This window comes from Tympanuchus pallidicinctus, unplaced genomic scaffold (assembly GCF_026119805.1).
Source record: "Tympanuchus pallidicinctus isolate F22 unplaced genomic scaffold, pur_lepc_1.0 scaffold10, whole genome shotgun sequence".
Classification (NCBI taxonomy): Eukaryota; Metazoa; Chordata; class Aves; order Galliformes; family Phasianidae; genus Tympanuchus; species Tympanuchus pallidicinctus.
Genome location: NW_026294619.1, coordinates 4,097,058 through 4,109,442, shown reverse-complemented (window position 1 = coordinate 4,109,442; position 12,385 = coordinate 4,097,058). Strand labels below are relative to the sequence as shown.

At 39.1% G+C, this 12,385-nt stretch overlaps 1 protein-coding gene across 24 annotated transcripts in view; it reads right to left on the bottom strand.

Moving 5' to 3' along the window:
* Positions 1–12,385, bottom strand: part of ZBTB20 (zinc finger and BTB domain containing 20) — a 466,833-nt gene that overhangs the window by 288,305 nt on the left and 166,143 nt on the right. The window contains exon 7 of one of the 24 annotated variants that reach the window (XR_008211406.1): positions 1–12,385. This exon is cut by the window's left edge and continues 21,816 nt beyond it. The exons of the other annotated variants lie outside the window; for them this stretch is intronic. The gene's annotated coding sequence lies outside the window, so the exon portion shown is untranslated. 24 annotated transcript variants of the gene reach the window in all.

Sequence of the window (12,385 nt, the reverse complement as noted above, 5' to 3'; positions counted from 1 at the left end):
CAAGGTAGAGCAAATGTAACTGTCCAGTATGGAACACGAACACATCAGAGAAGAAGATAAACAAACTGATCTCAGTAATCTCTTTTCTGCAGGTCTGGTTCTAGGTGAAGTTTCACAAAGCAAAATCCTTCAGACCTGATCAACAAAATACAGGTTTCTGCAGAAAGTATCTATAGATTGCTTTCTGGAAAAGGTTAAGAAACAGTTGGCAGTATTTAAGAGCTCCTCAGATTTCAACACTGAAGAAATCTATCCTTTCAAGTTCCTTTAAATAGAGCATAAAAGCCTGAAGTATCTTGCTAGCTCTGACTTGGACTCTACTTGGGTAAAATACTTACAGAAGTCAATGGGAGGTTTGCTGGAGGTTTCTGAAAGTCATTATGCTTATTTTCATGATAGAAAATAGTTGTAGAAGAGTACTACTACAGGAAATAGAAGAAAAAGATTCATACTTCACAGTGTTGCTTCTAATAAGGATTGCATCTTAAAAAAGAAAAAAAGTAAAATTATAACCTGATGTCTTAAAACATACAGTATGCTCCTTTGAGTAACTTCAGATAATATGTATTTTTCCTTTATACTAGAGAATTTAATAAACTGCAGATATTTAAAACATCTTCCTAACCTGCACAAACTACAATAACATGGACTTAAATTCTCACTTTCTAAAAACATCTGTTATACAGACACTATGATTAATACAGAAGTTACAACACAATTTAACTTCCAGATTTTTTTTGTCTACCAATACTAAGCACGACTGCATACCAATCTGAGAATTCAAGTCATATTCATACCACTCAGCACAAGTGTGTCAGCTAAGTTAAACTGTATACTAAATATTCTTAACTGTCCATCACGCCCACTGCATATATTATACACAGAATGATTATTTATAGGTAAAAATCCTGGCCTAAGTGCTGACCTAAAATGCCAGAGGATCACCAATGTAATCAAGTAATCATTAATGAAATCAATGGGTCTACATCTATCATCTGTATTTTCACCTCTAATAGCTTCTAGAAAAAGGATTTTTCCTGAACCATCACATGGTAGCACTGTCATCGCTAAATCATGTGCCAGAGGTGGTTACAAATACGCAAAGTTTTATTTTTAGGGCTCAAATCATTTGCTTAAACGTAGCTTTCAAGCGCCTCTGCAAAAGCCTTACAGCTTCAACATATTTGGACACAGCTAGCAAATATGACTTCTGAGATTCCTGGCTTTTGGGAAAAGCAGCAAGAGGTCAGAAGATGCATCAAGTTGTACCAAATATCTGTGTTTAAGCAAATGCACTGAGTACTTACTGTACAGACAGCTAGTGCATGTGTATTAAGCTGTACCTTTCCATCTGTTCTTCAGACAGTCTTAATCTCAGCACAAATGTAAGAAAATCAAATTCCTTCTGTTTCTGGCCAAACACACACAAAATTAGATATTAATGAGAAACTGCTTGTGGAATTCCCCTTTATGCTCTCCATGTCTCGGCTGAGGAAATTCATACTCTATCTCTGCAAAGTAAACTGGCTGTAACGCACAACATTTCTTCTGACTCTGGCAGAAACTGGAATTCTAAGGAAGAACATCAGTTTCATATTTTATATAAATACTGAGATCAGTCCTGACAGAGGTTCACAAACATAAGTCCTGACTGTGCAAATCAAGTCAAACTGCATTTCCCCTGACTCTTGAATTTTCCTTTCAAGATTATGAGATTGGATTTTATGGACTAGATGTACGTAAGCTTTCACACCAGCCAACTTCGCCTACTGATTTCAAATGTTCACCGAGATTTTCTAAGATGGTTATTGTTTGCTCTTGCTCTCACCTTTTGTCATCATGTACCACAAAATATACTGGGAAGACAAGCTGATGGGTAGAGCCTTTTCTCAAAAACCTCCCACTGAATACCTCTCTGTAAAGCTCATCCAGTGTGCTGTCAAATTCCAAATACAAATTTAAAAATACAGAGACTTATCTGTATTTATTCAAGATCTCACAGAGATGGCAAATAGATAGAACAGAGTTTTAAGATAAATAATATCCTCTGCTGTCTGATCTTCACTTCTGTAAAAAAAAACCCAAAACCCAGCACTGATAGAAGCATTCAAGCTGCAGCTCGTATTCATATGACTCTACAGATTTTATTTCACTCATGCTTGCTTTTTTCACTGGCAGTAGTGGTGTTTTTAGATGGCTGTATTTTCCCCAGTATGTCCATTAAGAACAAGACTTTTGGTTCAGAGCACTGAAAGATCTGGTAGTGCAATGTGCACCCACAAAGGAGACATGGGTTTGGATTGAAAGCAACCTCAGGGACCTTGGTCAGTGAAGTACAGACATATCATAACCACACATTTATTGAAATGGGAGACTCCTCACGCAGAGTGTTACTGTTGAATTCTTGAGTGTTTTTCTTTCAGAGGCTTTGAATACTGTCTTTGAATTCAACAAGAAATCAAATTAGGACTCCTGGGTTCCATTTGCAGCTTGCCACTTACCCATGATAAGATATTTGGCAAATCATTTAAATAAATATGCTTCAGTTTACAGAGTAGAAATACTGCACATGGGTGTAGTAAGACTGATGAAAATTACTACAGCAGTATTATTAAAGTGCTTTCTCCCAGATTCTTAACATTCCTTATCAAAGGTTCTCTTAACTCTCTTTGCTTAATTTTAAAGCCAACTCATTTTCTTAAGAAACTCATCAGAAGACAAAATTCTTTAAACATTTAAAAATTTCCTTGCAGACGTTTGAAAAGTATTTTAGAATAAGGCTAAATATGATACCAGAAGATTTATGAAATGATTGCCTTCCAGTCCCAGGGGAGCTAGGCATAGCATGCTAGTATCTCTTTACATGTCTTTATTTGACTTCAGTTACAGTACTGGGTAAGTGTGAGAAAGGATAGCTGTTCCCTTCTCCATCACCTCACTCCTGCCACAGAAGCCATTCTGTTTCATTCAGTTTGTTCTGTGCTTGGGCTCTGCTAAGCAAATATTGGTTCATATAACTTTTCCAAACCAGTAACATTATCTTAAATTCAGTCTTTTAATGTACAAATTAATGTTCACCAAAACCCTGAGGACCAGATCTAGCAGATTAGAAGTACTAATTATTTAAGAGAGACCAATAATTCCTATAAAGCCAAATTTAGCAATAGTGTGTGGTACTCATGCTGAGACCAACTGACACAATCACTCAGCGCTAACGTTTACTCATACTGCATGCAAAAGTAGAAAGTAAATGAAAACTATTTAGGAGCTACTAAGAACTTTTACCTCTATACATAGTGTACCAAATAAGAGAAGTCTATCTTACCAGTACTATTCAGCAGCTTTGTTTGTGACATGAACAAAGGGACTGAGTGCACCCTCAGCATGTTTGCAGATGACAGCAAGCTGAGTGGTGCAATCATGCAATGGAGGGAAGGGATGCCATTGAGACAGACCTCAGTAGGACTGAGGTGGGCCTGTGAGAGCCTTACCAGGTTCAACAAAGCCAAGAGCATGGTCCAGCTTCTGGGTAGGTACAATGCCAAGAATAAATACAGGATGGGAAACAGCGGATTGAGAACAGCCCTGTAGAGAAGGACCTAGGGATACCAGTGGATTAAAAGCTTGACATCGACCGACAACATGTGTTTGGAGCCCAGAAAAGCAACTGTGTCCAAGGCTGCACCAAAAGAAGCGTGGCTAGCAGAGAGAGGGAAGTGATTCCCTCTACTTTGCTCTCATGAGTTTTCACTTGCAGCTCTGAATCCTACTCTAGGACCTCCAGCATGCAGCTGTTGGAGAATGTCCAAAGGAGGCCATAAAGATACTCAAAGGACTGGAGCACCTCTCCTGTGAAGAGGGGCTGAGCAAGCTGGGCTTGTTCAGACTGGAGAAGAGAAGGCTCCAGGGAGACCTCACGGCATCCTTCCAGTACCTGCAGGAGTTCTACAAGAAGCTGGAGAGGGATCCTTTAACAGAGTACAGTGATAGGACAGAAGGTAGTGGCTTTAAAATAAAAGGGCAGATTTAAATAAGACATTAAAAGAAATTCTTTATTTAGAGGGTTGAGAGGCACTGACTCAGGGTGCCTAGAGAAGCTGTGGATGCCTCATCCCTGTTTAAAGCCAGACCGGATGAGGCTTTAGGTGACCTGCTCTAGTGGGAGGTAGGTTGTAACTAGAAGTTACAAAGTCCTTTCCAGTCCAGCCCAAACCTTTTCTGCAATTCTAGGACTTTCTCAGAACATACAAAACAATTTTACAGACAGAACCAGAGAAGCCAAGCCTAAGATTTCTAGAACAACTCCCTAATTTCAGTTACTCAGCTCAAGGCACACACACAGAAGAATCTTGGTTAAGTTTTTAACTGCTTCATGCAGACTTTCTTTACAGTCTGTGAACAGAAGTAGGCATTTAAACAAGAGTATTTTGGATGCCTTTCACTGTGATAGGGTGAATCACACCTCTGAGTACCTACTACTCTCCAGCTAACTGCAACCGAAGTTGAAATAAGGAGATAAGATGGAAGTACCTGCACCATATGCAACTAAATGCTAGTGACCTCATTTTCAGAAGCTCTGAGCATTTCTGACTCTTAATGAAACCCATAAAAGCTACAAGTGCTTAGCCCTTACTTGAACCAAAGATGCTTAAAAGGGAGCTTTCCAGAGTTAAAACACAATAAATAGGAGATCATGTTGTGAATTCATTAACAGTTTGTTAATTTAAAACATTAACATCATAAGCACAGACTAGGAGCTTTACCACTCCTGCAGTCATTTTCGTTGTGATATCACCTCTCCAGTTACACAGAATGTAATCTTCCGACTGGACATGAGGAAGTGAAACATACGATGCTCCACTACAAACACCATTATTTTAACCACAACAGGACCTTTGGTTGTACCTGACCAGGAAGACTTTCTGATTAGCTCTTCTATTGCGATAGCATGCATTATCATCATTTTTCAGCACGCAGGATTGTTACTAAGTGAGATTCTACAGTTTTCAGAGAAGTCGCATAGTTACTTTTTTTGCTCTTTGCAAGTATATTTTTTTTTCCTTTCCACTTCAAAGGAAAAAAAAAAAAAGAAATCTGATCTCCATAGACAGAAAATTAAGTAGTGCTAGGATGGTCAGTATACCCAGTAGCCATGCAAACTGGCCTGGTAAATGAAAGCACTGAAATAGTTGCAACCAAAATAAGCAACAGAAGGTGGGAAAAGAAATGCATAATTACTCCAGCTAGAGTTTGATACATCAACTGGGGCAATACACTGTACACAGAACACACACTACAACTAGCAGTAACAATACTTTTGCATGCCTTACTATCTGTTTACTAAATCCCAGGTACCTGTGATATACCAAATTAGAAAGAGTTTAAATTAACCTAGCTTCTGCCACAAAAATGTCAGTTTCATCAATCAGTTGTTCAAATCTCACTGGCAAGAAGATTGCTCAAAAACACAAGATAGTCAATTCAGTCATGAATATGATCAGTTTAAATTTACTCCATACTTTGCATGAGGTCTTCATGCTTGCTGGTAGTGCATGTTAGAAATAGTAGAGAGGAGCTGAAAGATAACACAAATTAACAGAATCACCCTTCTTTCTCATATAGCCACCCTGACCTTCCAGGATCAAGTTGCTAGACTAGTAGTGAGGAAGTGGCCACAAAGTAGTGGAGGCAAGGTCTTTGTGGCTGTCCTTTTCTTCCCCTTCACTAAGTGACTTTTCAGGGACTTTCCTGCATGTTAAGCATCTTTTTTGCATTGCTTAATATTGTTATTAATAATTCATATTTTTGTCTTTCTCCTCTCACTCTGACAATTTTTATTTTTAATCAATGGGCATGTGTCAAATTGCTTTGTTATTTATTTATAATGTAAGCTGACAAAAGAATGGGAAGTGTGGTATAAAGCTCAGAGAACGTTTCTCTCCTATCACTGATATTCTCAGTAATAACTCACTGTCTTGTTCTAATCAGTAGAGTCCAAAAGCTAATTTTGTCTCAAATAATGGAGGACATATTTAGCACAACTGTGCAACTGCATGTCTCTCTTCTGTCTTCATGTTCGTGTACTGAAATAAAAGTTGAAAATGTACTTTTGTTTGTATGCAAGTACATTTTCTTTGGGAAAGAAAACAAGTAGAGCTCACAAAGATGTTACTAATGTACCAGACAAATGTATTACTCAGATCACTGTGTTCTGGTCCCCTAATATATCAACATTTTTACAAGCTGTTTATGGCAGAAATCAGTACCACTGTTTCCAGCTATCAAAAATCATACAAAATCACTAACTTGCCCAAGACTAGAGAAAAAGTCACTAGCACAAAATATGCTTCAAACAGCAGTCCACCTTGTCTTACAATGCATAGAGATTGGAAAACAAATATTTCCTCACTGAACATGTGAAAAGAAAGCCATTGATTACAAATTGGCTTCCACATTATGTGTTTGGGATTTGAGTCTTACATCCCTTTTACGCACACGGTTTACTTTGATTGTTATTTGAGTACTCATCTACTTACTCTCTAGAACTCTTATTTTCCCCAATTGTTTCACCAGCTGAATGCAATTCAGTGTGGTGACTGTTCCTGAGACAGAAGTCAGCACTATCTGGCTGAGGGAACAGTTTGTTGGAGCTTGGGATTGTTTTCATCTGCAATGTTTGCATGTTGAACAGCACCACACAAGGGCAAGGGTAAGTCACTTAAGATAAAGTAACATACAAAATGAAGAAAAAAAAAAGATTAGTCACACTTCTTTTTTGTTTGTTTTTAACGTATAGGATAGTGTCCATTTTAAGAAGGACATAGACTGAGGTTGTCTCCTTAGATTCCTGCCTGAAAAGCTCTTTCTTCCCATTTTCTTATGTAACCACTATGTGTGTTGGGTGCTCAGCTGGGACACTGAACTTTTTATCTCAAAGTCTACTGAGAGGCTTGGAGCACTGAAGTAACATCCCTTTATATCACATGCCAAGCACAATGTAGTATCAGTAGATACTAGGTCCAGCAATTCTCTATTACAGCTCTGAGAATCAACCAAGAGACACAGAACAGCAAAAATCTCAAAGCAACAATACGGGTTGGCCAGCAAATTTGAGAAGGTGAGTCAAAGAAAGCAAAGTAGGAGATGATGTTGTTGGAGCTGTAGTTTGAGGAGTGAGAGAAGAATTCATTTTTAGAATAAACTGCCATAGTCTACTTACACACATGGGCTTTTATTTTCAAGCTAGCTGGTGTTTCATTCTGTCGTAATTAATCCACCATGGAAGGGAGAATTGCTTTGATGTCATCCTAGCTTTAATTCTTTTTTGAGTGCCTTCTTCAGCAGCACATCATGCTGTGAATACGCATGGTTTTCAGAACAATGATTCTCCTTCCCAGGATACAAAGAATGCAAAAGCCTATTTCTTAGGAGCAAAGGGCAGTTGGTAGTCATATATTCTCCATCGTAAGCCTCCTTTTGATATGGTTAGTGGTGAATCTAGACCTCATCATAACCATAACAGAAGTGGACAGTTCACATATTTCTGCTGTCGACACCACTAGGAAGTGAATTCCCCTTCTACAAAATAAGGGACAATTCAGACTCTAAGTGACAAAGAAAAATCAGAAACATTTAACACAGAGAATCTAGATGACTTCAAAATTGGAATACACGGCCCAGGGAGAGGAACTGAGCAGTCCAAAACTTGTGACACAGCTAAGGAATTAAATCCAGAAACAAGCCTAAAACTTCAGACCTCAGAAGGCTAGACAGTGTTTTCCTCACATACCTTCCTCTCTCATGAGAATCTTACAGAATTAGTCTTGTTTCTATTTGTGTCACAAGTTAGGAATGGCACAGGATAGAGCAAAGGGTTCTTGTCTAGTATACTTCATAAATTCATGGATTTTACAAGGCCAGAGAGAAAACCCACTGGATGCAAAGACAATCTGGGCTGCAAGACAATTAAAAGCACAGCAATTCTGAAATACAGACAGCATTCTGGAAAGCACCAGCTCTCCTGGGATATATAATAATGCCCGTTTTTGTTCATTTACTTCCCAAATCTGATTCAAGAACACAAGTGAAAGTGGGTACGTGTAGGAGTGAGATTTTCACAATATCCAGTACTGGCATATTTCAGCTTAAATGTATGGTAAACCTCACATTGAGTGCAGTGCAATCAAATAAAGGCATTGCCGATTTCTGAAAATCTTGAGCTAAAAACAAACATGAAAACAAATCTAAAATAATCATTTAGTGTCAGTGTATACCCAATACTTATGGGTGGCCCTGTCTTTTCTCACCATAAATGTTTAATCTCCTACCAGCTGAAGTTTCTTTTTCTTTCATAGAATGCTTGACATACAGATGCATTTATACAATGATATAAATGTACAGAAGTCTAGTGGGGGAAAGAAACTGCCACAGGTATTAGAGTTAGCTTTATATTAGTACTCAAGTATCCATATGCATCTGGATACATACAAATATCCATATATATCCTATAAGTACCCATCTGCCACAATGTGAACACAATTTAATATGCTCCTTGGTATGTGTTCAGCCTGTAATCTACTGGAGATGGAAAAAGGGAGGCTTGTCCTAGTGGAGAACTGACACTAGCCTAGAGTAACTGATTTGATGCCTTGGCTCTTGGGATGAGGGAGTCAAAACAACTGGACCATCTGAAGCATCACACATCCTGCAAGAACAAGTATCAGCTTAAACTGAAAACAGATGTGCATGCTTGCAAGACTACCGATCTTCTGAGTTAAAAAAAAGAGGAAAAGGTCATAATATCTGTTTTTCCTTCCTCAATTGCCACTCATTTGGTGTGTGACCTACATAATTTCTTTGTGCTTCTATTTCCAAATTCCGAAGTAAGAAATACCATTATGCACAAACACCGTGTAATGGTGTGGTATATTTTGATTAAGACCTTTGGAGATCTCCTGAAGAGGCAAGGTATTTATTGTTCATAAAATAATTAGAGGTTTTCATGTAAAAAATACTAATATTATTGCTGATGTGAAACCAAAAGCTTATCTTTTGATGTATTCACTTTTCAAAATATTTACTTCTACTTTACCAGCCAGCCTTATGCAGTACATGTATTCTGAAATTGAGTAGTACTAAGAGGCAAAGTCTTCTGATTATACATATACACCATGAGCAAATTTAACACTGCCTCATACACTGGGTAGACACTTTGACCTTCAAGAGATGTCAATCAAGACAGAATTTATCAGTCCCTTTCTCTGCCCAAGTTTTCCACAATCTTGCTCATGTGTTTTATAGTAATGCTTTCTTTTTCCCTGTTCATTAACTATTAAAATAAAATATTCACATGATAGATTTTTTGACTCAGTTTTCCCACAGCAATCATATTTCCTCACCCAAGAGGATGTCAGGAAGCTTCTTTAATTGTTTCTGAAACATTTACAGCTTTTCATGGAAAAGGTAAAGCATCTGTCTCCTAAAGGAGAAAAATCATTTCCAAACGGATGAAGCACCTCAGCTCCCCTCTGAAGCACACATGTATTCCTTCTCTCAGAGAGAAAGAATATGAGACACAGACATTATAATCGGTTCATCAAGTTCACACCTCCTGGATAAAGAACAGAACTTCTGTCTTTCCCCCTTTAGTTGCAGTCTTTAACCTCAAAGCAATGCTTCACTGTTGAAATACCTCTGGATCGAGTGACAGATCAGAGTGTATCTGAATTAAACAAGTCATCCAACAAGCAACAGGCTTGGCTCCCTTTTGGTTCATGTTCTCCCCCTCCAAAACATCTTGGCTAGGACTGCTCCCTCCAGAGTTCCTTGTGCTTCCCTCTGGCCATTACCTGCAGCACCTCCAGCTCCCTCCCTCCTTTGCTAAGAGCAGGGCACCCAGAACACATGCTGAGGAGCACATCTGCCAGCTGCCAGGCCACTTTGTGAGTGATGTCCACCCTGCTGGCTGCACAACCCTTGCATGTATCTTGAGTGCATGCTGCAGACTCTCCTGCAGGGTAGGAGGAAGTTTTGCCTCTTTCCTGCTTCTGGTTTTCATAAAACTGGTAGGATTCAGTCTCCTTGTAGCCTCTGTCCTTCTGTCAAACATGCTTAGAACCAGATGGTTTCAAGTTAACAAAGGAGGACAGTAGTCACTTAAAATAAGGTATCTTCTCATTTAAGTGACTTAGCACTGTAAACACTGCTGTCACTTCATTTGTATTTTTCTGGACTCACGATCTGTTGTTCAGAGTTGTCGCATTCCACAGTGGCTATCCCATGTAAAATAGAAGCCTGCTTACAGCACAGAGAATTTACCTCCTGGCAGCTCACTTGTGCTCATCTTACATGAGAGTTGCTTTCACTTTTTTTAAAAACAAACAAACAAACAAAAATTTAAGAGCTGAGTGGAGGAGGAATGGAATTTCCAAAAAGGCTGTAGGATTTGTAAAGAAAAAAGCCAGAGGTAAATGTATCCACTGTTGATGCTAATAGTTAAACACACTAAAAAAGTTAAAAAAAAAAAAAAAAAGACCTTAAACTTTAAAACATATCACACACTATGAGGGATGGCTGCCACTGATTCAGAGATCACAGCATCTCTTTTCAGAAGGTGCATTTATCTTCTTCCTCTATATGTATGTATCAGGATGGAACTGTATTTTATAAACACCAGGTTAAACTGCTACTATGAAAACGGCAGGTTAGGAATGAGCTCCACATGTGTACTGAAAAAGTTCTCTGCTGCAAACAGAAAAATGGGGGCTGATGCTCGGAAGAGATTAGGGACATCTCAGGAGCAGATAAAGGAAAAAACAGCAGAAAGCTATGTTCTCACAACAGGAAGCCGTGGGAAGCTTGGGGAGGATACTGAGCCACTGTTTGCTAAGGACTTGAATTAATGTACTACAGCTCTGTAATGATCAACCCCACTGAACAAATCCTGACTGGGATCCTCTGAAGGAATGAATTGCATCAGCTTACAGGCTTGACACCAAGAAGGTATCATATGAATAGTACTCTGCCCTCATAATGCAGGTCCTGAAGCTCAGCCTCCTATGTGCAAACCAGACAAATTGTATGTAAAACAAAGATTACCGGATTTCACTCATTCTGGCTGAGATTTCCTTATCTAATTACAGCCCTGCAGTGACCCACTGCAGTACAGACTCCCTGCACAGCAGAGTGCTTCAGTTCCTCTCCCATCCTGTGGTCCTTGTGCCAGGCATAGCTTGACAGCTTGTTCTCCTGTCTGCTAAGCATATTGCTTGCATCTATTGCCCAGAGCATGAGAAAGCCATGGCCCTGTTCTGTGCTCAAATATCTTCATACTCGAAGTCCTTGCAGAAGTAGTGCTCACTGTATCAGCATAAGGCTGTGGATTCTATGATCCTCAGCTGCCATGGAGCTGCTCACATGCTGACTCCTTGGCTATCCTGGCCCATTACTTAATTTTCTAGCCCCTCTAGAATGAGACGCCAATGCATTGGTCTCATGTTTTGAGCCCAAAAGCAAACAGTACATTTGGGGAGCCTTGGACTTATTTCAAAATAGATGAAGTCCTTTTCCAAAAGAAACAGGAACATTAAAGCCTTTGTAATGGAAACAGTGAGACATGGACTTCAGACTGATCAAGCTGAAGCAATCTTCAAGGCAATCTTTTGTCACAAACAAGAAATGTTTTCACTCCCCTCCCCTTAGCAGACCCCTATGATATATTTTATTTCCTTTGCAACTGGCATCAACTCATTTTCCAAAGTCAAATACATCTACCTTCCCTGCTTCTCTCTCTTGGGACTCTTTGAAAGAGAGGGAAAACATCAAGACTAGACTGTGTTGTGGGATTTAACATGTCAGGAGAGAAACAACAAAGAACACAATTACAGGAATGATTTATAGTACAAAATAAACTTGGAAAAGAGTGAGCAAAAACAGCACAGACCCATCATCTGAGCTATAGCAGCAGAGATCCTTGCATAAATTCCCCTATAATTTGCCTCATCGCAATCACTTGGTTTAGAATTCAGCTGAACTCCGATTCAGCACTGTCTATCACTCACATTCATAAAACCAGTGCTGCTTTGAGATATACTGCTTGATCATAAAAAGATTTCCTTCCTCGACTCTCTGCCAGCACAAAAATCCCAGGTAAATATGCCACATGATATCACCTCCTCATAGCACTTAGAGCTGTGAGTCGTGCCCAGTCACCATTTATCCCTTGAAGTGCTGTGTTGAGAGGACTGATTCATCACCATATCCTTTACTTCTAAGAGTACTGAGTAGAGTTTCCTTGGTAGTAGCATCCATTTTGTCTACCCGATTTCTGCTTTTCTTGGAATTTCATGAGATCACATCAATTCTGTCTCACAGGAGAGTACATGCA